The sequence below is a fragment of the Physella acuta genome, unplaced genomic scaffold (assembly GCF_028476545.2).
Source record: "Physella acuta isolate Inbredline_101_S28 unplaced genomic scaffold, ASM2847654v3 ptg000402l, whole genome shotgun sequence".
Lineage (NCBI taxonomy): Eukaryota > Metazoa > Mollusca > Gastropoda > Physidae > Physella > Physella acuta.
The window spans coordinates 66,477-91,818 of record NW_026731921.1 but is presented as its reverse complement, the minus strand read 5'-3'; the positions used below and the strand labels follow the sequence as shown (position 1 = coordinate 91,818).

Here is a 25,342-nt window from a genome sequence, read left to right as displayed (position 1 = left end):
TCCCCCTACCACCCCAGACCACGGGCCTGTTGTGTCCTGATCTCCCCAGACCCTCGGGTCAAACAGCAACTTCTAGGCCAGGCTGCCAGCTTATCCACCCTCCCTGTGACGTCATGGACCTTTAGGAACCCAGATTAAAACGTGAGTACCTAGTTTGTTTTTAACAAGTCTCCCTAACCTGTAAGTACCCGGACTAGAACAGTATGGAATATCCGAGTCACCCTTGAGATGTGAGACTTAGAATTTTGTTTCAGGCGAATATTAGGGGACAAATTGTATTGTTAGATTAACGTGTAAATTGTTACAATATGTTACAGATTTTGTACCTTAAAATCGTTTATTTAAATCACAAGAAAATGTAGTAAACAATAAACACTGGAACTGTTGTTTACATTGCGTAGATACGTGTGACATATTATCACATTGGCCATGCAAACAAAACATGATTTAATGATTTATCTAAATGAAAATTTTAAAAGTAAAATTAATTAGCTTAAATAAGAAGAAATCAAATGAAAAGCAAATGAAAAAAAAAATAATAGCGTTATTTTTAAGTGTAAAATATAATTTGAAATGTATTAGTTGTAACCAGATGATGAGTTGACTAACAGATGTTGATCAAATAAATGTTACATTACGTTTCAACTTGTATTCTATTTGTTTATGTTAATTAGTTTTGCCATGTGTTGGTGTCTGATTAAGTTAATTAATGAGTTCGTGCAATATTTAGCTGTCTAAAAAAAGAAAATTAATGAGTTTATGCCATTTGCTGTTATCTAAGAAAGTTAACTAGATAGGTTATGCCATACGTTCCTCTCTAAGAAATTTATTTAATGAGTATAAGACATATGTTGGTGTCTGAAAAAAATAATTTTAGAGGTTTTACCGTATGTTGAAGTTTAAGAAAGTTAAACTTGGTCTCTGAATAATACTTCTCACGTTTAGCATCAAAGATAGAAATAGTTTCGACCCCTGGGGTAGCGAGTGTGTTGTGGTCTGTCCTGTGTTGTTGATATATTTATTCCAAGGTTGAATGTTGTTATATATGTAGTGGGAGGGATTGTTAGGGGTGGGGATATTTTTTAGATTGAGAGGAGGACATTGGATATGTGTTAGCCGCTTTAGGTAAACGTGAATAAAGTGCTACAATATTTTGTACGCTTTTTTTTTGTATGGATTGGGTAAAATCAACTTAAACATTAGGGAGTGTAACCCATCTAGGAGAGACAACTCCAAAATCAAACAGCTGCCGCCTTGCAGATTGTCTTAAAGCTATGGCAACAAGTCTAGTTAGAAAAGTCCGAGTCAAGAGGTCGTATGGCGCATAATTTGTAGACACGCAACGCTTAATTGTGTTGGGGGAAACGCTTTAATATTACAATTAAGAACGAAGAATAAGCCAATCAAGCAGTTACTAGTAATACACATTGTGGTATATTGATTTTACCACATTCAAGTATAGGAAAAAATGTTTCAATTTGGCTAGTGTTGTCCAGTTGGTAAGGTTAAAAGTACATTTTTGTAGGTGACTTGTGACTGTGGACTGTATCTGAACATTTTATCTGGCTCTCTTGTGACTGTGGACTGTATCTGAACATTTTATCTGACTCTCTTGTGACTGTGGACTGTATCTGAACATTTTTATCTGGCTCTTGTAACTGTGGACTGTATCTGAACATTTTTATCTGGCTCTCTTGTGACTGTGGACTGTATCTGAACATTTTTATCTGGCTCTCTTGTGACTGGACTGTATCTGAACATTTTTATCTGACTCTTGTGACTGTGGACTGTATCTGAACATGTTTATCTGGCTCTCTTGTGACTGTGGACTGCATCTGAACATTTTTATCTGGCTCTCTTGTAACTGTGGACTGTATCTGAACATTTTTATCTGGCTCTCTTGTGACTGTGGACTGTATCTGAACATTTTTATCTGGCTCTCTTGTGACTGTGGACTGTATCTGAACATGTTTATCTGGCTCTCTTGTGACTGTGGACTGTATCTGAACATTTTTATCTGGCTCTCTTGTGACTGTGGACTGTATCTGAACATTTTTATCTGGCTCTCTTGTGACTGTGGACTGTATCTGAACATTTTTATCTGGCTCTCTTGTAACTGTGGACTGTATCTGAACATTTTTATCTGGCTCTCTTGTGACTGTGGACTGTATCTGAACATTTTTATCTGGCTCTCTTGTGACTGTGGAGTGTATCTGAACATGTTTATCTGGCTCTCTTGTGACTGTGGACTGTATCTGAACATTTTTATCTGGCTCTCTTGTGACTGTGGACTGTATCTGAACATTTTTATCTGGCTCTCTTGTGACTGTGGACTGTATCTGAACATTTTTATCTGGCTCTCTTGTGACTGTGGAGTGTATCTGAACATGTTTATCTGGCTCTCTTGTGACTGTGGACTGTATCTGAACATTTTTATCTGGCTCTCTTGTGACTGTGGACTGTATCTGAACATTTTTATCTGGCTCTCTTGTGACTGTGGACTGTATCTGAACATTTTTATCTGGCTCTCTTGTGACTGTGGACTGTATCTGAACATTTTTATCTGGCTCTCTTGTGACTGTGGACTGTATCTGAACATTTTTATCTGGCTCTCTTGTGACTGTGGACTGTATCTGAACATTTTTATCTGGCTCTCTTGTGACTGTGGACTGTATCTGAACATTTTTATCTGGCTCTCTTGTGACTGTGGACTGTATCTGAACATTTTTATCTGGCTCTCTTGTGACTGTGGACTGTATCTGAACATTTTTATCTGGCTCTCTTGTGACTGTGGACTGTATCTGAACATGTTTATCTGGCTCTCTAGTGACTGTGGACTGTATCTGAACATTTTTATCTGGCTCTCTATAACTACGCTATTTGCTAACACAAACGCTAGACATAGATCTTAATTAGCGTAAACTCGATGTACTTTTCGATAATCGCCTGAATATTCGTATCCCTGTTTTCTCTGTTTAGGTTTCCAGAAGTTCTTCCATTGAAAACAAAAAACAATGGACACTTTTCAGTTTTTCAAGGTTTAATTTGATCCCGTAGACTCGACTAGACTTTGTTTAAAAATTGCCTTTGTTTGACCGGGCCACAGTCAACAATTACTTCACCTTCCTCGGTCAATATTTACCAAACCCAACCTTGACCTTGTAAACATTGACTGATTTAACTTTTCAAGCCGCCGTATCGATCTGTGAGGTGAAACCAGCACGTGAAGACACGGGTCGATATTTGATCAAATCACGCCCGTATCAATATCAGGTCAGTCTCGGGACTTCTGGGGGAGGGGGGGGGGGGATGGAAGTCACGTGCACTCTCAGGGAACAATTAAACAAGGCTTTTTGTCCCCGTATATCGAGGTAGCATGTTTGGTTAAAACTTGATTGGGTTGGACTAATTACAAAGTTTGTATGACTCGTTATGATTATTATTTTTGTCATTATTTTCTTTAAGTTCGTCAGATGTTATGTTAAGAAAAAAGAGTGTTATTTTTTTTTTTTTACAAATAGCTTACCTAAAACGAGACTTTTCTAACTCTACTTTTTAAAAATCTTTACAAGGAAGCTTTAAAATTGTATTTTTCTTAACATGTCTATATTAGGGTATTGGTGAATTAAAATTGATGTGTAATAATAGTAAGAGCTATGGCCTCAAAATGTTTTGCCTTGATGCCTTGGTGGACTTATGAATCTCGAAAAAAAAAACACCAAAAAAAAATGGAGTGAGTATAATCTGGTTTCAAGAAAGTGATATATGCCATAATGGGTGTTAATACGCTAGTATTGTGTGCCGTTATATGTCATTTTGTGTATTGATGTATGTGTTTTTGTGCACATCATTACCTACCATCATGTGTTACTGTGCACATCATTACCTACCATCATGTGTTACTGTGCACATCATGTCTTTATACAAGCGTAATTTTGCATCACGGAGCAGATTTAACTCACCATCGTGGGCTAGATTTAACTCACTCCGCATCTAAATTGTAAGTCTGTCGTTTCTAATCCAGAAAAAAAATTCGCCACCCCCCCCCCCCCCCCCCGACTCACACACCTACACATCTCGTGAGGTTATTTCAAGCTACCAACACGACGTAACCTACCCTTAGGCGCCGAGCTAAATTTAAATCTAACAACAGTACACCAGAAAAAAAATCTAGGGTCATATTGATCTCTACCACCTGAAATAAAAAAAAAGAACAATGTCGTTTATTCCATATTAAAAGCGCCATTTCTCACAAGGTGTCAGTTAAAACAAAAAAAAAATGGACGTAGATGACAACAAATTGGAGCAGCTAGAGGTTATCGTTTATCAAAATCTTGCCTTATACAGGGGGGGGGGGGGATATTATATTTAATGGTCGTATGTGCTGGATAATGGTGTACACTTTTTTATAATGACGTATATGTTTAGATAATGGTGTATATGTTTAGATAATGGTGTACATGCTACGATAATGGTGTACATGTTTAGATAATGGTGTACATGCTACGATAATGGTGTACATGTTTAGATAATGGTGTACATGTTTACATAATGGTGTACATGCTTAGATAATGGTGTACATGTTTAGATAATGGTGTACATGTTTAAATAACAGTGTACATGTCATTGTTTAGATAGTTGTGATGTTTAGATAAAGGTGTACATGTTTAAATAACTGTGTACATGTCATTGTTTAGATAGTTGTGATGTTTAGATAATGGTGTACATGTTTAAATAACTGTGTACATGTCATTGTTTAGATAGTTGTGATGTTTAGATAATGTTTTACTGGTTTAGATAATGGTGTACATGTTTCTCGGTCTCACTTTCTCGGTTTCTCGGTATCTGTTTCTCCCCATCTCTGTTTTTCTCTCTCTCTCTTTACCTCTCTTTTTTCTAACTCACTCTCTCGTGTAGTTTTGTTTGAACCGAATTTATAGTTACCAAAAGACATTTTTTGCCATACAAAATATTTAACAGTAAAATGTACCCGTTCGCGTTACAATTTATCTTTTCTTTCCCTCCCCTCAGCCTCTTTAAATATTGTATGACTCAGCTAGAGATTTTCTTGTCTGCCATCGGCTTAAATGGCTGGTACATCGGTGTAGAAATCAGCTTTTAATATTTACCATCTTTGCATTGTAAACAAAATGTATGTAGGCTGTGTTTGAATTGAATGATTTGACTGCAGTCTAAGTAGATTTGAATTTTTTCACCATTTCATATGACGTTCGGCCTAATGAATAATAAATGATAAAAATCTTGATTCATTTAAAATGTTTTTAATAACAGAATTTTTCAACAGTGACCAACTCATTGATTAACTATAATATTTCCATCATCACTAAAATGTTTACATAGACGTGAAAATATTGCTCGCGATATACTTTTTCCAGGTCGTAGACCAACATAATCTAAGCACAGCGACTAGAACTAAGTCAAATCCTAGTTATACAAGACACACGTCTGTACAAACAGACAGAACATACACCAGTCGACATACAACATACAAAATCCAGATATACAACATACACCCCACTACAACAAAAAACTCCAACCCCCCCCCCCTCCTCACAAAACATCGAGTCTTGCGAACATCCTTAGACCAGATCACGTCCTTACCCAATACCAACCAATAGCTTACATTGGTCGCTGCTAAAGTTTGCTGCACTAAAGCCATGACCAGCAGATGTCGTGACTGATGAAAGACTGTATCGTCTCGTTTATTTTATTCTGAATTTTAAATAGGCTACCTTTTTTTCCCTACACCAATACACTTTTTAAAAATATTTGTTTTTGGTATGTTTTTATGTTGATCGTGACTTGAACACATTCACTTATATCAGACACATTTCTCATTTATAATCTACTGCTCTTGTACCACACAGGTTATGTCCCCTGGTCTTGTATAACACAGGTTACCGTCCCTGCTTTTGTGAAGTCGCCTGCATGTTATGATAAAGCATCATCCACATAGTTTCGATAAGTGCTCGTCCATAAAGGTCGCTTCAATTCCCCCCCCCCCCACTTAATCATTGTAAAATATCACATTAAAAAAATATATAAGCTCCTTTCCTCTCCCCACCATTCCTCAGCCCACCGCCATATTTTAGCGTACTCAACCACCTTCTACCTCAACCCCACCCCATTCACAGTAAATTTCAGTTTCTGCTTTTTATAACACTTTTATAACACTTTTTATAACACTTCTTACAACAATTTCTTTACTCCTAAATATGAGCTAAGTTCAAGCAAGATTAGCGAATTGATCAATTTATATAATAATTAAGTAATTAAATCTTTAAAAATGAAAAAAAAAATGCTGAACATGAGTTTAGGAAATTATATGTCAACGTTTCTTCCAGACTTTTTTCTCCGGGGGGGGGGGGGCACTTGAAATTTTCGGGGGGTGGGGTGGGGGCGAACTAGAATTTTCGAGGGGGGGGGGCTGGCGGACACTGTTACAAGTATATATTTTCTATATAAATTTTATTTCGTTGGGGGGGGGGGGGGGCGGTAGACTTTCTTCGGGGGGGGGGGAGGGGCGCTTAGCCCCCCACCCCCGAAGTAACTCTGTACATGTTAAATCTACTAGCGCAGCTTCACACTTTTTAACCCACACCTTCAAAAACATCACTAACAACTTTTACTGATTCTAAAGTAACAGTGCCAATAAACAATTAGATCTACTATAACTTCATACTATAAACACCACATAATTAGCGAATTCCATCATGCAAGCAGCATGTAATTAGAGAAAAATATTATTATATATAATCAAATCTTGAAACCAGGGCAAAAGTAACAACGCCGTTAGGAATGTGACTCACTCCCTCCCTCCCTCCATTATCTCCTGACCAAAACAAACCCCTGTCCAAACAGTGAGATGACCTTCTCGTGACCTATGAGTACACCCAGCACACGACACCAAGGGCGACAACTCGTTATGGTCAAAGCTTATTATTCCTCTGCCGTCCTTCAGTGTGGTTGTCTACCCTTTTATTTTGTTCTCACCCCAGTAATAAACAGCCGTAACACTAAACAGCTGTCTGTCTGTCTGTCTGTCTGTCTGTCTGTCTATCTGTCTGTCTGTCTGTGTGTGTCTGTCTGTCTGTGTGTGTCTGTCTGTCTGTGTGTGTCTGTGTGTCTGTGTGTCTGTGTGTCTGTGTGTCTGTGTGTCTGTGTGTCTGTGTGTCTGTGTGTCTGTGTGTCTGTGTGTCTGTGTGTCTGTGTGTCTGTGTGTCTGTGTGTCTGTGTGTCTGTGTGTCTGTGTGTCTGTGTGTCTGTGTGTCTGTCTGTCTGTCTGTCTGACTGTCTGTCTGTCTGTCTGTCTGTCTGTCTGTCTGTCTGTCTGTCTGTCTGTCTGTCTGTCTGTCTGTCTGTCTGTCTGTCTGTCTGTCTGTCTGTCTGTCTGTCTGTCTGTCTGTCTGTCTGTCTGTCTGTCTGTCTGTCTGTCTGTCTGTCTGTCTGTCTGTCTGTCTGTCTGTCTGTCTGTCTGAGGGTTACCAAGGACGTTGCTAACACAAACAAAACCTTAGCCCATAACTCAAGAGAGATTTATCACCACGGCGGCGACCTGAAAATGTAAGTGTTGTACAAGTGTCGTTGATCGAGTCAGTAGACTAAAGGCATTTAGATCATTTGTGTATCAAACTATACAGAAACGGTGTTCATAGTTACACAACTACTTCATATTTTAGAAATTACATGAGCATAAATGTTATAGACGTACGTTCTTGACAACTTTCTAAAAATCATTTTCAACTGATGAAAGTTGTCTTGCAGGTAAAGGTTGATGTACGGAACACAATACAAGGCAATGACCTGGTCTAGTGGTAGAGCTCACGAGTTCTAGCCATAACATCAGGTTCAAACTTTTCCCAGTTTTAAGTCAGTACGACCCTACTATCGTAAATCGCTGAATTAGTGGAGAGACAGCTGGGCCACAACATTACATTATATGCTGGTGTTTAAGAAAGTTGGGCTGTATAGAAAGTCAGGTCTAAGAAAGATGGGCTGTATAGAAAGTCAGGTCTAAGAAAGATGGGCTGTATAGAAAGTCAGGTCTAAGAAAGATAAGCACCATAAGTCAGGTCAGAAAGTTGACCGAACCGGCACTAGTGGAACTACGGGCCGTTGACCCCTAAAAAGTAATAACACAACCAAATAACACGTCTAAAACAATTCATCACGAACCCCCCTACCCTCCCCCCTCACTCCCAACTACCCACGATCCCTCCACCTAATCCCAAATGTTCACACACTCATGTTAGCTCCTGTTGATTTGAGCGCCGTCTGGTCAAGCAGAAGTGAATGAAATGTACATACACTCGAGGCTCTAATCACGTGATCGCAGGCGGGAAACTCTGCCATTAAACCATGATCGTCTGCTGGTCGTGTCGCAACTTGACGTCACTACCGGCAGAAATCAGCCGGACCAGTTGCAGACGTCAGATGGTTCTCCTGCAGGCGACAAAATGGCGCCGAGTTATTTATAGCCATCAATCACGTGATCTGTAATAAAAAGTTGTGGTGGCGTGTGGGTATGTTGTGACTGAAGTGGACTCGTTGGCCGTCTATTGGTCTAGATTGTGTACTGGTTGGCCGTCTATTGGTCTAAATTGTGCATTCGTTGGCCGTCTATTGGTCTAAATTGTGTACTCGACAGCCGTCTATTGATCTAGATTGTGCATTCGTTGGCCGTCTATTGGTCTAGATTGTGCATTCGTTGGCCGTCTATTGGTCTAAATTGTGTACTCGTTGGCCGTCTATTGGTCTACATTGTGCATTCGTTGGCCGTGTACTGGTCTAAATTGTGTACTCGTTGACCGTCTATTGGTCTAAATTGTGTACTGGTTGGCCGTCTATTGGTATAGATTGTGTACTGGTTGGCCGTCTATTGGTGTAGATTGTGTACTGGTTGGCCGTCTATTGGTATAGATTGTGTACTGGTTGGCCGTCTATGGTCTAAATTGTGTACTGGTTGGCCGTCTATTGGTCTAAATTGTGTACTGGTTGGCCGTCTATTGGTCTCGATTGTGTACTGGTTGGCCGTCTATTGGTCTAAATTGTGTACTGGTTAGCCGTCTATTGGTCTAAATTGTGTACTGGTAGGCCGTCTATTGGACTAGATTGTGTACTCGTTGGCCGTCTATTGGTCAAAATTGTGTACTCGTTGGCCATCTATTGGCCTAGATTGTGTACTGGTAGGCCGTCTATTGGTATAGATTGTGTACTGGTTGGCCGTCTATTGGTCTAAATTGTGTACTGGTTGGCCGTCTATTAGTCTAAATTGTGTACTGGTAGGATGTCTATTGGACTAGATTGTGTACTCGTTGGCCGTCTATTGGTCTAGATTGTGTACTCGATGGTCGTCTATTGGTCTAGATTGTGTACTGGTTGGCCGTCTATTGGTCAAGATTATGTACTGGTTGGCCGTCTATTGGACTAGATTGTGTACTCGATGGTCGTCTATTGGTCTAGATTGTGTTTTGGTTGGCCGTCTATTGGTCTAGATTGTGTACTGGTTGGCCGTCTATTGGTCTAGATTGTGTGTTGGTAGGGTGTCTATTGGTCTAGATTGTGTACTGGTGGGCCGTTTATTAGTATAAATTGTGTACTGGTTGACTGTCTATTGGTCTATATTGTGTACTGGTAGGCCGTCTATTGGACTAGATTGTGTACTGGTTGGCCGTCTACTGGTCTATATTGTGTATTCGTTGGCCGTCTACTGGCCTAGATTGTGTATTGGTAGGCCGTCAATTGGTCCACCACACTCCACCACCAAGACACTCCACCACCACCACACTCCACCACGACACTCCACCACCGCACTCCACCATTACATCCACCACAACACTCCACCATCACACCCCACTACCATTGCTACTTCCGTCTACCTCAGACCTAATAAACCCATTCTCTGTATTCAGCACCCCTCGTGTTATGAAAACTAACACAGTAAGGACGAGAGCTTCATTGTGTTGGCTGTAAGCTAGAGCCCGGGTCTGATACTCTATTTAATCTTAGGTGCAGGGTGGGCGGGGTGGTGTTTCTTTAGAGTCGGGGGGGGGGGGTTAAGATCTTGAGTGATTGATTCTAGAGAGGTGAAATATTTATTGGATAATATAATCCCCTCCCCCACACAAAAAAATTAAATCATGTGATGGGAGGGGAAGGGGGTGGAGTAGAAACAATTTATAAATGAAAACATTTATCTGCATGAAGTCAAGAGTGGAAGAAATATTGATAGATGTTGTATATATGTGTTTATAATAGCGTTGCTATGGTAACGACAGGGAGAGATAACGAATTATTGTATTATCTTTTTAAAGAAGCGATTAAAGCCTACTTGCAGTATTGATACAGCAGAGTCCATTGTTTTCGCTAAACAGCTGAACATTTAGACCTATATCAGAGGTGTTGTATAGACCTATATCAGAGGTGTTGTATAGACCTATATCAGAGGTGTTGTATAGACCTATATCAGAGGTGTTGTATAGACCTATATCAGAGGTGTTGTATAGACCTATATCAGAACTGTTGTATAGACCTATATCAGAGATGTTGTATAGACCTATATCAGATCTGTTGTATAGACCTATATCAGAGATGTTGTATAGACCTATATCAGAGGTGTTGTATAGACCTATATCAGAACTGTTGTATAGACCTATATCAGAACTGTTGTATAGACCTATATCAGAACTGTTGTATAGACCTATATCAGAACTGTTGTATAGACTTATATCAGAGGTGTTGTATAGACCTATATCAGAACTGTTGTATAGACCTATATCAGAGGTGTTATATAGACCTATATCACCGCTGTTATAGACATATATCAGAGTTGTTGTATAGACCTATATCAGAACTGTTATATAGACCTATATCACCGCTGTTATAGACCTATATCAGAGATGTTGTTATAGACCTATATCAGAGGTGTTATAGACCTATATCAGAGGTGTTGTATAGACCTATATCAGAGCTATTGTATAGACCTATATCAGAACTATTGTATAGACCTATATCAGAACTGTTGTATAGATCTAAGATAGAGATAAACACGTCAGAAAGATCGATACTATCACAACAGAGCAACAACTTTGAATTTACCATACGTCGTATAAAACCACATTATACCATCATTAAAACAAAGACCTTCGTAGATAGACCATAAAAAAGACCTACGTAGATAGACCTTAAATAAAAAGATCTACTTACATAGATCACGACTAAAAGACTTTCGGAAATAGACAATACATACAAAGACCTACGCCCATAGACCAAAAACTGCAAAGACCTACGCACATATGAGATAAAAACACAGACCTAAATCTATATTTAAATCATAGACATACGATATACACCTTGCAACTGTGATAATACTATCGAGATTTAAACCAGACACCTAACATACTACAGAACAGTGATCTACAAATGCAGGCCAGAAAACCTACACAATAAACGCTTAACACCACAAGAAAGGGAAGTAGCATAGACTGGTTTTCAATGTAACTCCAGTTTCACGAGTCTCAACATGTTTTTTTTTTTTTTTTTTTTTTCCTTTTTTTTATTAATTCAATTGTTTTAAACATTTAAATCAGTAATAATTATTTATTTGATAGATTTTACACAGCATCAAAGACATGAACATCAATTGCATATATAATAATATAATACTCAGATGGAGAAAATAAAATGGCATAAGAACTAGAATAAAATAAGTTGTGGAAACTAGGTTTCTCGTGACTGCTTAGTTTACTGTGCTCTGTCCTTAGCTGAGGAGTCAAAAGTTCACATTGTAGCCACCCATGGACAGAAATAGAAACGACCGTGGGAGAAGTGTCTCTGTAATACACATACTGATCTATCATTCCAAAACTTTCCATGACATAAAATTGACCCTTGGCAATGAGGGCACGCTACCTTAAAAAATCCGCCAGTCCGGTTGAGTGAGGGGGGGGAGGGAAGTGTTTGTGTGTGGGGGGGGGGGGGGTCTCAACATGTAATTGATATAATTTTTAAGGCGTGTTTTGCCCACAGTAATAAAGAATAAAACTGAGTCCCCAATTAAAAAGACATAACGTTTTTATTAAGATTAAAGTTTTTATTTGTCTAGATATAGTGGTGAAACACAACGTTTTATTTTCATTTAGTGTATAAATTAGCATACAAATTGTGAAATGATTCAATCTTGTGTATATTATTTAATACAAAAGTGATTATAACGTTTAAATTATGGAATTTCTGTACTGTTAATCTATTTTAACAAAACAAAAAATCAGCTGTTAGTTGTGTCCCTTGGACAGTTTAATTTACTAAAATGAGAGGTAACCTCCTCACTTTAGATTCAACATTCAAGACATTTTAATTTTGCATCTTATAATGTCTTAATTCATAAAAACATAAGGTAAAACATTTCTATTTATGATTGAAAATTACAAATGACAACAAACTACTGACCTACATTATGTACTGAACTACAAAAAAAAAACCCACACACTTCCCGAGTAACCTAAATGTCGAGACCTACACTGGACCTAAATGAGACATTCATCAGTCCCGTATTCACGTGATCTCGTCCAATCTGCGAGATCAGGGACCGTGAGCAGAGAAAATGGCCGCCAAGTCTAAGTACGAAGTCAAGTGCCTATCTCCTATAATAATGATCTGCCAAGGGACATAATTTCGTCCTAAGGCACACAATTACTGAGTGTCTCGCATACACCTAGAGGACTTGAAGTTAAGGAACACAGAATTTAACTCAATTTTTTACCCGCCTCCATCAGATCATGTTTTTATCTTTTCCATTTTAGGTAAAAAAAAATATTTTCCCTCCTCATTCATTTTGGTGACGGAAGCCTGTCGTGTCACATTGTGAGAAAAAAACTTTATTAATTAGCTTTTTTTAGCGATCACGTGATTTTGCAACCGTAACAGGACGCTCGTCGTGTAGTAACAGACAGGCTCGTCGTGTAGTAATAGAAAGTTTTTTTGTCGTGTAGTGACAGAAAGCTTTTTACTTCGTGTAGTAACGGAAAGGTTTTTACTTCGTGTAGTGACAGAAAGGTTTGTCGTGTAGTAACAGAAAGGTTTTTACTTCGTGTAGTAACAGAAAGGTTTGTCGTGTAGTAACAGAAAGGTTTTTACTTCGTGTAGTGACAGAAAGGTTTGTCGTGTAGTAACAGAAAGGTTTTTACTTCGTGTAGTAACAGAAAGGTTTTTACTTCGTGTAGTAACAGAAAGGTTTTTACTTCGCGTAGTAACGGAAAGGTTTTTTGTCGTGTAGTAACAGAAAGGTTTTTTGTCGTGTAGTAACAGAAAGGTTTTTACTTCGTGTAGTAACAGAAAGGTTTTTACTTCGTGTAGTAACAGAAAGGTTTTTACTTCGTGTAGTGACAGAAAGGTTTGTCGTGTAGTAACAGAAAGGGTTTTACTTCGTGTAGTAACAGAAAGGTTTTTACTTCGTGTAGTAACGGAAAGGTTTTTTGTCGTGTAGTAACAGAAAGGTATTTACTTCGTGTAGTAACAGAAAGGTTTTTACTTCGCATAGTAACAGAAAGGTTTTTGTCGTGTAGTAACAGAAAGGTTTTTTGTCGTGTAGTAGCAGAAAGGTTTTTTTGTCGTGTAGTAACAGAAAGGTTGTTGTCGTGTAGTAACAGAAAGGTTTTCGTCGTGTAGTAACAGAAAAGTTTTTTCTCGTGTAGTAACAGAAAGGTTTTTACTTCGTGTAGTAACAGAAAGGTTTGTCGTGTAGTAACCGAAAGGTTTTTACTTCGTGTAGTAACCGAAAGGTTTTTACTTCGTGTAGTAACCGAAAGGTTTTTACTTCGTGTAGTAACCGAAAGGTTTTTACTTCGTTTAGTAACAGAAAGGTTTTTACTTCGTGTAGTAACAGAAAGGTTTTTCCCACGTTTTCTTTAACTTGCTTTCTCTGTGTGTTTGTCTTTCCAATCAAATCTTGCGATCGAAATTTCTGGCACTTCCCAGTTAGCTAGCGCGCTGAAATTTTCAGGGAAGCTTTCTTTTGGATGACCATTGAATATTTAATTCTTATTATTACTAAATTGATCAATGGAAACATTTTATTGAGCATTTTAGACCGCTATATAATCTATATATATATAATTCTCCTCTGCGAGCCATTAGAAAAAAAACGAGCGACGCGTACCTCGCGCGCAGTGAAGCGAACGATCCAACGTAGCGACAGGCTTAGGGGCAGATAATTTCACACAACGTGTTTTTTACGAGTTGTCTTTTTACGAGTTGTCTTTTTACGAGTTGTCTTCGTTTACCCAACAAAAAAGTGAAAAGATAAAATCGATAGCAAGATTTGAATGCAAACAAACAGACAAAGACTAAAAAGTAGAAAATAATAATCATTAAAAAAGTTTTTAAAAACCCACGTTTTCTGATTGAACTAAAAAGTAGAAAATAAATGCTATACATCACATTAATGCAAGCGATCACTCTACTATAAGCGATCAAAAACGTGGGGCGCCGTGATTTTCTTAAAGTTTCTAATACTGTTGACTCTCTACAAGCTCCCTAATAAAAGTCAATAGTATTATCTAATCAATAGTAATATAACTTTTACTTCGGCGCCCCACGTTTTTGATCGCTTATAGTAGAGTGATCGCTTGCATTAATGTGATGTATAGCATTTATTTTCTACTTTTTAGTTCAATCAGAAAACGTGGGTTTTTAAAAACTTTTTTAATGATTATTATTACTTCGTGTAGTAACAGAAAGGTTTTTACTTCGTGTAGTAACAGAAAGGTTTTTACTTCGTGTAGTAACAGAAAGGTTTTTACTTCGTGTAGTAACCGAAAGGTTTTTACTTCGTGTAGTAATAGAAAGGTTTTTATTTCGTGTAGTAACCGAAAGGTTTTTACTTCGTGTAGTAATAGAAAGGTTTTTACTTCGTGTAGTAACCGAAAGGTTTTTACTTCGTGTAGTAATAGAAAGGTTTTTACTTCGTGTAGTAACCGAAAGGTTTTTACTTCGTGTAGTAACAGAAAGGTTTTTACTTCGTGTAGTAACCGAAAGGTTTTTACTTCGTGTAGTAATAGAAAGGTTTTTACTTCGTGTAGTAACCGAAAGGTTTTTACTTCGTGTAGTAATAGAAAGGTTTTTACTTCGTGTAGTAACCGAAAGGTTTGTCGTGTAGTAACAGAAAGGTTTTCGTCGTGAAGTAACAGACAGGTCTAGTAGTAACCTGAATGCCTTTCGCAGTTTACTAACATAAATGATTTACATCGTTTATTAAGTGAAATATTTTACGTCGTGTAGTAACGAAAGTTTTCTCGTCGTGTAGTAAGGATATTATTACGGCGTGTCGAACACGTATAATTTGACATCGTGTAGTAACTGTAACACATTTAATATACTTTGGTGTAAGGGGACTGTGTTGATTTCGTGCTTGTTACATATAAAACCCAGCATAACAAAAATTGAGTGCACCAATTCATGCGCTGGTGAAGTGAGTTGGCGTAAATATCTGCAGGCATGAAACAAAAGACGCCATTGTTTCTAAAATTTCTATTGGATCGTTGCGTTATTTCCTGGAGTACAGCTTTTTAAGTAGCCTTTAGCCATTAGCCACACTCTTGATGACAAGACAATAGCCGGCTAAATACAATATCTTCATCTCATACTTTCATTAGAAATACCCCGGTTTCGTCACGTGATTGTGTTAGTGACGTCACGTGCTCCAGATATTAGCCAGTGAAAGAGCCCGCTGGTAACATGGCCGCCGAATGGAATTAACCCTTTAACCACTGCCAGTCTCTCAACAGGATATCAGAGCTTGATTAACCCGCGACTCGCTAAACCCAATCGTGTTGATTGATACGGTATCGATTACTCCGGCCGTCGAGTACACGATACTGGTGACATGGAGTGCACGATACCAGAGACTGGTCCATTGTGAAATGCCCCAAACATCTGACCATAGGACTATCCACACGAGTCATTCAGCATTTTTTCTCGGCTTTGTTTACCCACAACCTCGCTAAATGAACATTTGATTAAACCGAGCTAGATACGAAATTAATGAGACGAAGCTTAAAGAACAATAGTTTCTCTGTATTTCTGCCAAACCCATTATAAAAGCATCGATTATTAATTGAACAAGTTCTCGAGATATTTACGACCGGAACCCGCGCATAATTTTTTTTGGCGAGACCAACTGAATTCTGGGATCGATTTGTTGGTGCAGACGTGTCGAAGTTTGGTTTTTACTGCCTGACTGCACAGTCATACGTCATACAAACTGTCACATTTCTAAGGGATGTAACCAAGTTTCATATACTACCCTAACTCTAACCGTAAACAGCTGGAGCTATCATTAGTATTGGTGTAGCAATACTAGCAAGGACTGATTCAGTAGACCAACCAGAGTCTCAAACTTTAAACCGATTAGGATATTACTGTTAAGTATTGCACTATTCTTGTTTAATCCTGTTTAATCCTGGGATCAGCATGGTGGAAAAGCAGAGTGCATGGATACTATAGCAAACCACACAAGTCTAGAGTTCGGATCCCGGGCAAATGAAGCTTGTTAGCTGGGGACATCAACCTATTTTGGATCTTAATCTCCGAAAATAAAAATAAATTGTATGACTACTGCTTGATTATTGATCTTAAGCGTACAAATGCTTTGAAAAAAATCCAGAAAAAAGCAGACTGAGGTTGGATTCAACGGGCGAACATGGCGCATAACATGCTAATACGTACACTTTAATTGTGTTGGAGGAAATCCCCTAGAATGTTTAAATTAGGAACAAAGTAAAAGATAAAGTTTTCCGATAATTGCTTACGAAGACCAGGATGAACTTACAATCGTGAACATATCTTTACTAACGAAACCACATCGCCGGTACTCTATGCATGTCTTAGCTGGCTTTCTTTAAATGTTAGCCATGTAAAATGATTCTAATCGAAAATGTACCATATTCTTTAAGTCATGTGCGCTTGATGGTGTGAAATTCATAGTCTGATGTTGAACCGGACCTAAATTTCTAAAACCGAAAAAGAAAAATCACTAAAACGCAGGCTACACGGCAGGTCTGAATTATTTATCGCTATTTCACGTTATCAATAACGAGAAAGAGATTTCTCGCTAGCGTTAATAAAATATTCCTGATAAATATTAATGGCATCCGTCCCATTCAGCCTTCAGCGGTTCTTATGATTCCGTGATGCGGAAAACATTTGCCGACAGCACATATTTCTTTCCGCACCTGGGCGGTCACGTTATCAGGGGACTGACGTCATCGCGATCACGTGACGATGTTTATTTGCTAACAACACAAGTGACAACATACTTCAGATATCTGAGAGAGTCGTGTTTCTAAAGTATTTATTTTTAACAGCAAAATAATGACTTGGCTTTAAGCATTTTTTTAAGGTGTATGAAAAGTGCCGGCAAAGTAGGCTATTTCTTAGTTTGCTTATGCATTCAAAATGAAACCAATTAAAGTAGAATAAATGTGCTTTAAGTTTATCCCTTCAAGAAAATGTTTTCTATATTAAACCAGCAAGGTTATTTTAACTCTTTAGTTAGAGAAGCGCTACTGTCATTATTTATTGATGCCCAACCCTTTTAGATTATAACTGTGATAATCAAAGACCAGTAGATAACTGTGATACTAGAAGACCAGCTGTATACTTATTGCTTAGGATTCCTGCAATTATTGATCTGTTCTAGAACTTTTCCAATTAAATCTAAAATATCTCGAGAGTTGTATTATCTTTTTTTCTTGGTCTAGCTCGTTAAAAATTAAAATAAACTGTCTCGTTAGAAAATCCAACACAATATCTGTTTTACCGAAGGAAAAACAAAAGCTGTAATATATTTTTCTCCCCATTCAAAATAACGACATGCCGTCCAAAGAAAATGGGTCGTTAATTTCTTTCATAAACCGATACAAAAAAATTAATGGCGTTTTTTTTACGCTTTTATTTTCAAATTTGTCAAACATTTTTTAATCACAAACATTTTTTTATTCTCATCTTCTCCCGACAAAGGTCGAAGGTCAATCGTTCCCTAGATGCTCCACACCTCGTCCTTCCCTGTTTGTCGCCCCTGTCTCTAAGTGATGGGGCGTCCATGCATAAACAACTTGTTTATCAACAACAACAAAACGTCCCGCGTCAACAACATAATTTAACCGTAACAACAACACAACACCACCGCAATAACACCACAACACCACCGCAATAACACCACAACATCACCGCGACAACAACACAACACCACCGCAACAACAACACAATTTAACCGCGACAACAACACAACACCACCGCAACAATAACACAATTTAACCGCGACAACAACACAACATCACCACGACAACAACACAACATCACCACGACAACAACACAACAACACGACAACAACACAACATCACCACGACAACAACACAACATCACCACGACAACAACACAACCCGACAACAACACAACATCACCGCGACAACAACACAACATCACCACGACAACAACACAACATCACCACGACAACAACACAACATCACCACGACAACAACACAACATCATCGCGACAACAACACAACATCACCACAACAACAACAACACAACCTCACCACAACAACAACACAACATCACCACGACAACAACACAACAACACGACAACAACACAACATCACCGCGACAACAACACAACATCACCGCGACAACAACACAACATCACCACGACAACAACACAACAACACGACAACACAACATCACCACGACAACAACACAACAACACGACAACAACACAACATCACCACGACAACAACACAACATCACCACGACAACAACACAACATCACGACAACAACACAACATCACCACGACAACAACACAACATCACCACGACAACAACACAACATCACCACGACAACAACACAACATCACGACAACAACACAACATCACCACGACAACAACACAACATCACCACGACAACAACACAACATCACGACAACAACACAACATCACCACGACAACAACACAACATCACCACGACAACAACACAACAACACGACAACAACACAACATCACCGCGACAACAACACAACATCACCACGACAACAACACAACAACACGACAACAACATCACCACGACAACAACACAACATCACCACGACAACAACGCAACATCACCACGACAACAATACCATGTCACCGCGACAACAACACAACACCACTATGACAACAACACAACGTCAAGGCGACAACAACACAAAATCACCGCGACAATAACAAAAGTTTACGTTATCGGTTTTAAACTATCACTTAAATATTTACATTGTACTGGAGTAACGTATAGTTAATAGTGGCACGCTGATACCATTTTAACAGTAACATATTCATAATCCATCAATAATATTTTTACTCTAGTAGAAAAACATGTTTTTCTCAGAAAAACAATAAATTACTCGAACAGAAAGTTCTAGCAGGACTAACAAAACACCGTTAAAACACATCAACACCATTTGTGTATGACACGATTTACCTGCGATGTGTGATTCTTTAGCACACAGGTCACAAGGGTAACATTCATGTGTGTGTAACATTTATGTGTGTGTAACATTTATGTGTGTGTAACATTCATGTGTGTGTAACATTCATGTGTGTAACATTTATGTGTGTGTAACATTCATGTGTGTGTAACATTCATGTGTGTGTAACATTCAGTGTGTGTAACATTCATATGTGTGTAACATTTATGTGTGTGTAACATTCATGTGTGTGTAACATTCATGTGTGTGTAACATTCATGTGTGTGTAACATTTATATGTGTGTAACATTCATGTGTGTGTAACATTCATGTGTGTGTAACATTTATGTGTGGGTAACATTCAGTGTGTGTAACATTCATGTGTGTGTAACATTTATGTGTGTGTAACATTTATGTGTGTGTAACATTTATATGTGTGTAACATTCATGTGTGTGTAACATTTATGTGTGTGTAACATTCATGTGTGTGTAACATTCATATGTGTGTAACATTTATGTGTGGGTAACATTCAGTGTGTGTGTAACATTCATGTGTGTGTAACATTTATGTGTGTGTAACATTCATGTGTGTGTAACATTCAGTGTGTGTGTAACATTCATGTGGGTAAAATTCATGTGTGTGTAACATTCATGTGTGTGTAACATTCATGTGTGTGTAACATTCATGAGTGTGTAACATTCAAGTGTGTGTAACATTTATGTGTGGGTAACATGTATGTGTGTGTAGCATTTTTCTGTGTGTAACATTTTTCTGTGTGTAACATTTTTCTGTGTGTAACATTTATGTGTGTGTAACATTCATGTGTAGGTCCTTAACTCACAAATTACAACAGCCTAAACAAAGCCTGTTTTATATGACAACAACAGCCAACAACCTCGTAACTAAACCACAACCTGTGTTTGTTACTATTACCTCATCCTTTGGTTCACGTTAAAAGAATTTGATGAACACGTTTTGTTGTTTGTTATATTTTGTTTTTGTTTTTTTGTCGAATATTGACTTAGACTGAAATTTTGCCAATTAAACTTTAAACGGGAATACAACGTTGCTATTTTAAGCTATTGTATGTGTGTGGTCTCTTAATTGTGTGTCGACGTTCCAACACGAAAATAGAAAATTACATTTGGAAAGCAAAAATTGGTTTGTATCCACCTTTAATAAGACGACTTTTATGTAGGTATAAATATGACGTCAATTTTTTTTTTAATTGGCATAAAGGTTATTACTTCCCTTAAAGCAACCAAAAGACTTAAGGGATACAATCCATATCTATTTTAAAAAAAAATAATTATTAAAATAAAAATGATTTACATAATATATGATGGTACACATGTATAAACATACTAAATAAAAAAAAAAATTTTTTAACATAAAGATTGCAAAACTAATTTTTATTTCTAAATTTTTTTTTGTCGTTAAAAATTTTAAAAATAAAACCTCTTAAATTTTTTACAAATTATTTCTTAGAGGTTTAATCTATGATTAGTTTTACATGTTGAAACAAGTTTACAATAGAATTCTAAATATTTATATTTTTTGTGTACAGAAACACAACTTTATTTGAACAACACCAAAAGTACGGATGATCCTTTCACGGAATAAAATAACTGTTTATCATTAGAGGCGCACTTGGTAAGGAAATGTAGCAATAAAGCAATATCGCACTTCAATCCTAACATTTTTATTTAATATGAAGTCATAGCGGTTCGACAACCTCACTGAATTGTTTAGTAATGAATATTTAAAGGCTTTTCATCTTATAAAATAATTTATTTTATAAAACAACAGCTGTTTTATTTACTTTAGAGACGAATTACAATTTTTAAAAAGGAAAATAGTATATAAAATAATTTATTTTTGTGCAACAACTTAATTTAGAAATAATTAAGATAATTATATATTGTGAATTGCAAGTTAATATTTTTATTAATTAAATTCATTAAATTCTTTTCATTTTATTTTACGGAAATAGTTGTAGGCTATTTCCCGTACATATTTTAAAATGTTAATATGGGAAGTAACTTATTTATATTACTAATTTTACTAAAATTAAAATCTCTCTTTTTTTTACTGAGTGGTATCCAAATGAACACGTTTAACACGTTTTTATTGTCTCTCAATTTAGAAATATCGTTAAGAAAGAAATTATATTGAATCAAAATCGCCCTTCTCATTTTGCTTCAACTTTTTGCGCCTCACCTAACACTAGCGCTAATCTTTGCCTCCATAGGATATTCCTTCAAACACCAGTGCTCTGTCCCTACAATAACTCCCCCGACCCCCCCTCCCCCCCCCCCCAAAAAAAAAGGTACAAGTCGACGTCTCCCTCTCTGAAAATCTCTCCTACTAATTATTTTCTACACTGCTTAGCTAAATCTGTGAAATGACACGCGCTAATTTATAATGACGGCCGCTTTACATCACACTTGCTATCGCTCATCTGCGACTTCTCAAAGACATACACTCTACTTTACCTGCAATACAATGCATTACCTCCCTGATATTTAACCACACATATGAAGACAGAACAATTTTGGCTAGACCGCGAACATAGAGCCAGACAACCTCAAAGTTTCATACGGAAATGTGTTTTCCGTGTCCCCGGTTTTCGCGGCACAAGAGAGATATGAAAGCCACTCTCAGAAAAAACTTGAGGCCGTAGCCAAAGTGGTTCGTTCCTTCAAGAGCTCTTCACAAATGCCGGCAAGAGGACGGCTGATAGGAAGTCAGTTTTTAGAATCTTATAGGCTTCATAAAAAGATGCACTTAACCAAAAATAGCCGCTTCATTTTTTCGAGAGAAATTGACTTAAAATAAGCGCTTGTTGAAAAAAAAAAACGAGAAGACAGGGAAGTGTTTAGCTGTACTGTGGGACGTGTCGAACATTCGAGCAAAAACTTTCTGTACAAAAGTGGGGTGAGGAATAGATTCTAAAGGATGTAGGCAATAACATGGTTAGGGTTTAGGGTTAGGGTTAAGGTTAGATTTAGGGTAAAGGTTAGTTTTATGGTTAAGGTTAGATTTAGGATTTAGGTTAGATTTACGGTTAATGTTAGATTTAGGGTTTAGGGTTTAGGTTAGATTTAGGGTTTAGGGTTTAGGTTAGATTTAGGGATTAGGTTAGATTTAGGGTTAAGGTTAGATTTAGGGTTAAGGCTAGATATAGGGTTAGGGTTAGAAAGAAAATTAAGTACAAATTAGAATGCCATACTAGCTTACCGTTTAGCAAGAAATAGTAAGTAATAACACTTCAGATTCCTTTGTTTTCACATTAAAGATTTCCTGTTGTTAACTTTGTATTTTTTCTTCCTTTTATTTTTTGACTTTTTGTTATTAAAGACTTCTCCAATCTGGGCTTATCCCTCTTGGCCTGAGCTGTTCTTGCCATTCTTCACAACGCCAAGGTATGTTATGTATGCCTAGTAAAAGTATACAACAAGTCAACAACTCTGAAATTTCATACATTGCCTAAAAATGACAGAGATTTTATACCTAGCCTACGTATTCTATAGAATGCCGGATTTTTATACATTGATGGTAATAGGCCAATAAATGAAGAATATATATATATATATATATATAAATATAAATATATATATATATATATATATATATATATATATATATATATATATATATATATATATATATATATATATATATATATGTGTGTGTGTGTGTGTGTGTGTGTGTGTGCGTCTGTCTGTCTGTCTGTCTGTGTGCGTGTGCGCGCGTGTGTGTATAATCTATTCTTCAAAGCTCATATTTACATTTCTCGGCTTATTTAGCGATGAGCTTACGGAGAAATGTAAACACCTCCATGCAAATAAAATCAATGAACAATATTTCTATAGCAGACAAACATGATCGTGCATGCAGTGCTGGATTTAAGGCGATCAGAACGGGAAGACAATACCGCACGCAAATCAATAGCAAGGGCCATAACCGAATATAGAATTAATATCCTTGGATTCGGTCTTGACAAATTGGATGGATTTCTAATGACGGCAGAATAAAAGACACGGGCACTCAAAGGTCAAGGCCGGAGGGCGGGCACATGTTTGGAATATAAGCGTCATTTGTTTGTTTGTATTTTGGGACACGGTAATGTACTGTGATGGGGATTGTCGTATAAGTAAAAGATAAATCACAATGTGGAAGTAATTAATTAATGTTATTTTTATTTCATGATGGACGAGTGCTGACCTTCTATTCAGTTTTTATCAGGAAGTTGTGAATCGTGTTAATTTATGGTAGAAATGTTTTTTTTTTTTAATTTATCGTGCGATGCTTTCATTAATTATATGTCTGACGCGATTTTTTTTAGCAGGCCTATAAATGATGCGAAACTTTTGTCGGGCGTTGCTCATGATCCACTATCGCATTTTTCGACTAAGCGAGTGTAACAAATGATTTTATATTAAAAAAATATATACCTTTACCAGTTTCCGACCCCCCCCCCCCGGAAATTTCATTCACCTTCTCCCGGAAATTTCAAACCCCAACCCCCCCCCCCCTTCCCCGGAGAAAAAAGTCTGGAAGAAACACTGCAAGTGAAGATAATATTATACACTCACAGAAAGTCATACATAAAAATATCGCAGGGAAGATACAAAGTCCCAGACTGCGTAATTTATTGTGTTTTTATGTTCACATTGTGCGTGTACATCTGACTTGCAATGTTAGCATGAGTCTCCCGGCTATAGAGTTACGATGTTCATCATCGGCGCGTTATCTTTCATTTACATCGATTTCTGTAAATGTAATACAAACCGTTTTAATCACAAACCAGTAATATAAGGTGAGAAAACAATCAAAAATGTAATCTCTGGAATAGATTTGAAAACATTTTTGATGGGACTCGTCAATATGTGGCGGCAGCTCAAGTGTTTTTATACTGAAGAGTTAAGCGAGACCTTACATTTTAAAAAGACGTTTAAACATTTGATGTTACCGCAATGTATCTAATTATTTTTAGTGAAATCGTTAATTGATAATAAAAACTCTTCACGAAATACATGACCACAACACACACATTACCTACCGATTAATACATGTAAACTGTCTGTAAATTAACGGATGTGAAGTAAATATTTAAGTTTGAAATTTCATTTTAAAAGTGTTTGTCAGATCGTCCTAATGGAAAACATGTCCAAAACAAACAGCTTCGAGAAATAGTCTAATATAAAGAGCATATGAACTAAACATTCACAATGAATATCAAACATATTTTGTCTATCGATTCTTCAGCCAACTACTATACTAACTAAACAAACTAGAATATTTCTTCCTATACAGTTCACAACTGAATAGAAAGAAATAAAGAGATGAAGAAAAAAGAAAAAAAAAACACATGTAACGTCCAATGCCAGTCATCACTAAATCTTATTCCTGACTTTTTATACTTTCAGCAGATTTTTCGAGACATTTGCATTTATTTATTTATTTTTTACTTTTATAATCCCCAGACTAAAATCATAGTTGCTGTCTGACTGTCAAGATGCTGTTGGACGTGGCTGTCTGTCTGACATTGCTGTTGTCATCATTGGGAAAGCTGGTTGAGGGTAAGATTTGTTGATAACTTCGTCACGTCAAATAAATGGCTTTACACGTCTGAGGGGGGGGGGGGGGGAGAGGTGAAGTGGGTCTGAATATTTTTCCGTTGTTATCTATAGAAAGCGACAAATAACAAAGTTTCTGTCATAGTTATAGTACAGCAGGCGTAATTACTTAATGCAATCACGGATCAAAAGTGATTAACATAATAATTATTGACACACCTGATTCAATTTTTAGCAACCAAATG

The 25,342-nt window shown here is 37.2% G+C and overlaps 1 long non-coding RNA gene across 1 annotated transcript; it reads left to right on the top strand.

Annotated features, from left to right (window-relative positions):
- LOC131942354 (uncharacterized) lies at positions 1-25,029 on the top strand. The gene is made up of 3 exons (XR_009386741.1): positions 1-141; positions 21,083-21,168; positions 25,005-25,029. It is a non-coding gene; the product is annotated as an uncharacterized LOC131942354 (long non-coding RNA).
- Positions 25,030-25,342: the final 313 nt, after the last annotated feature.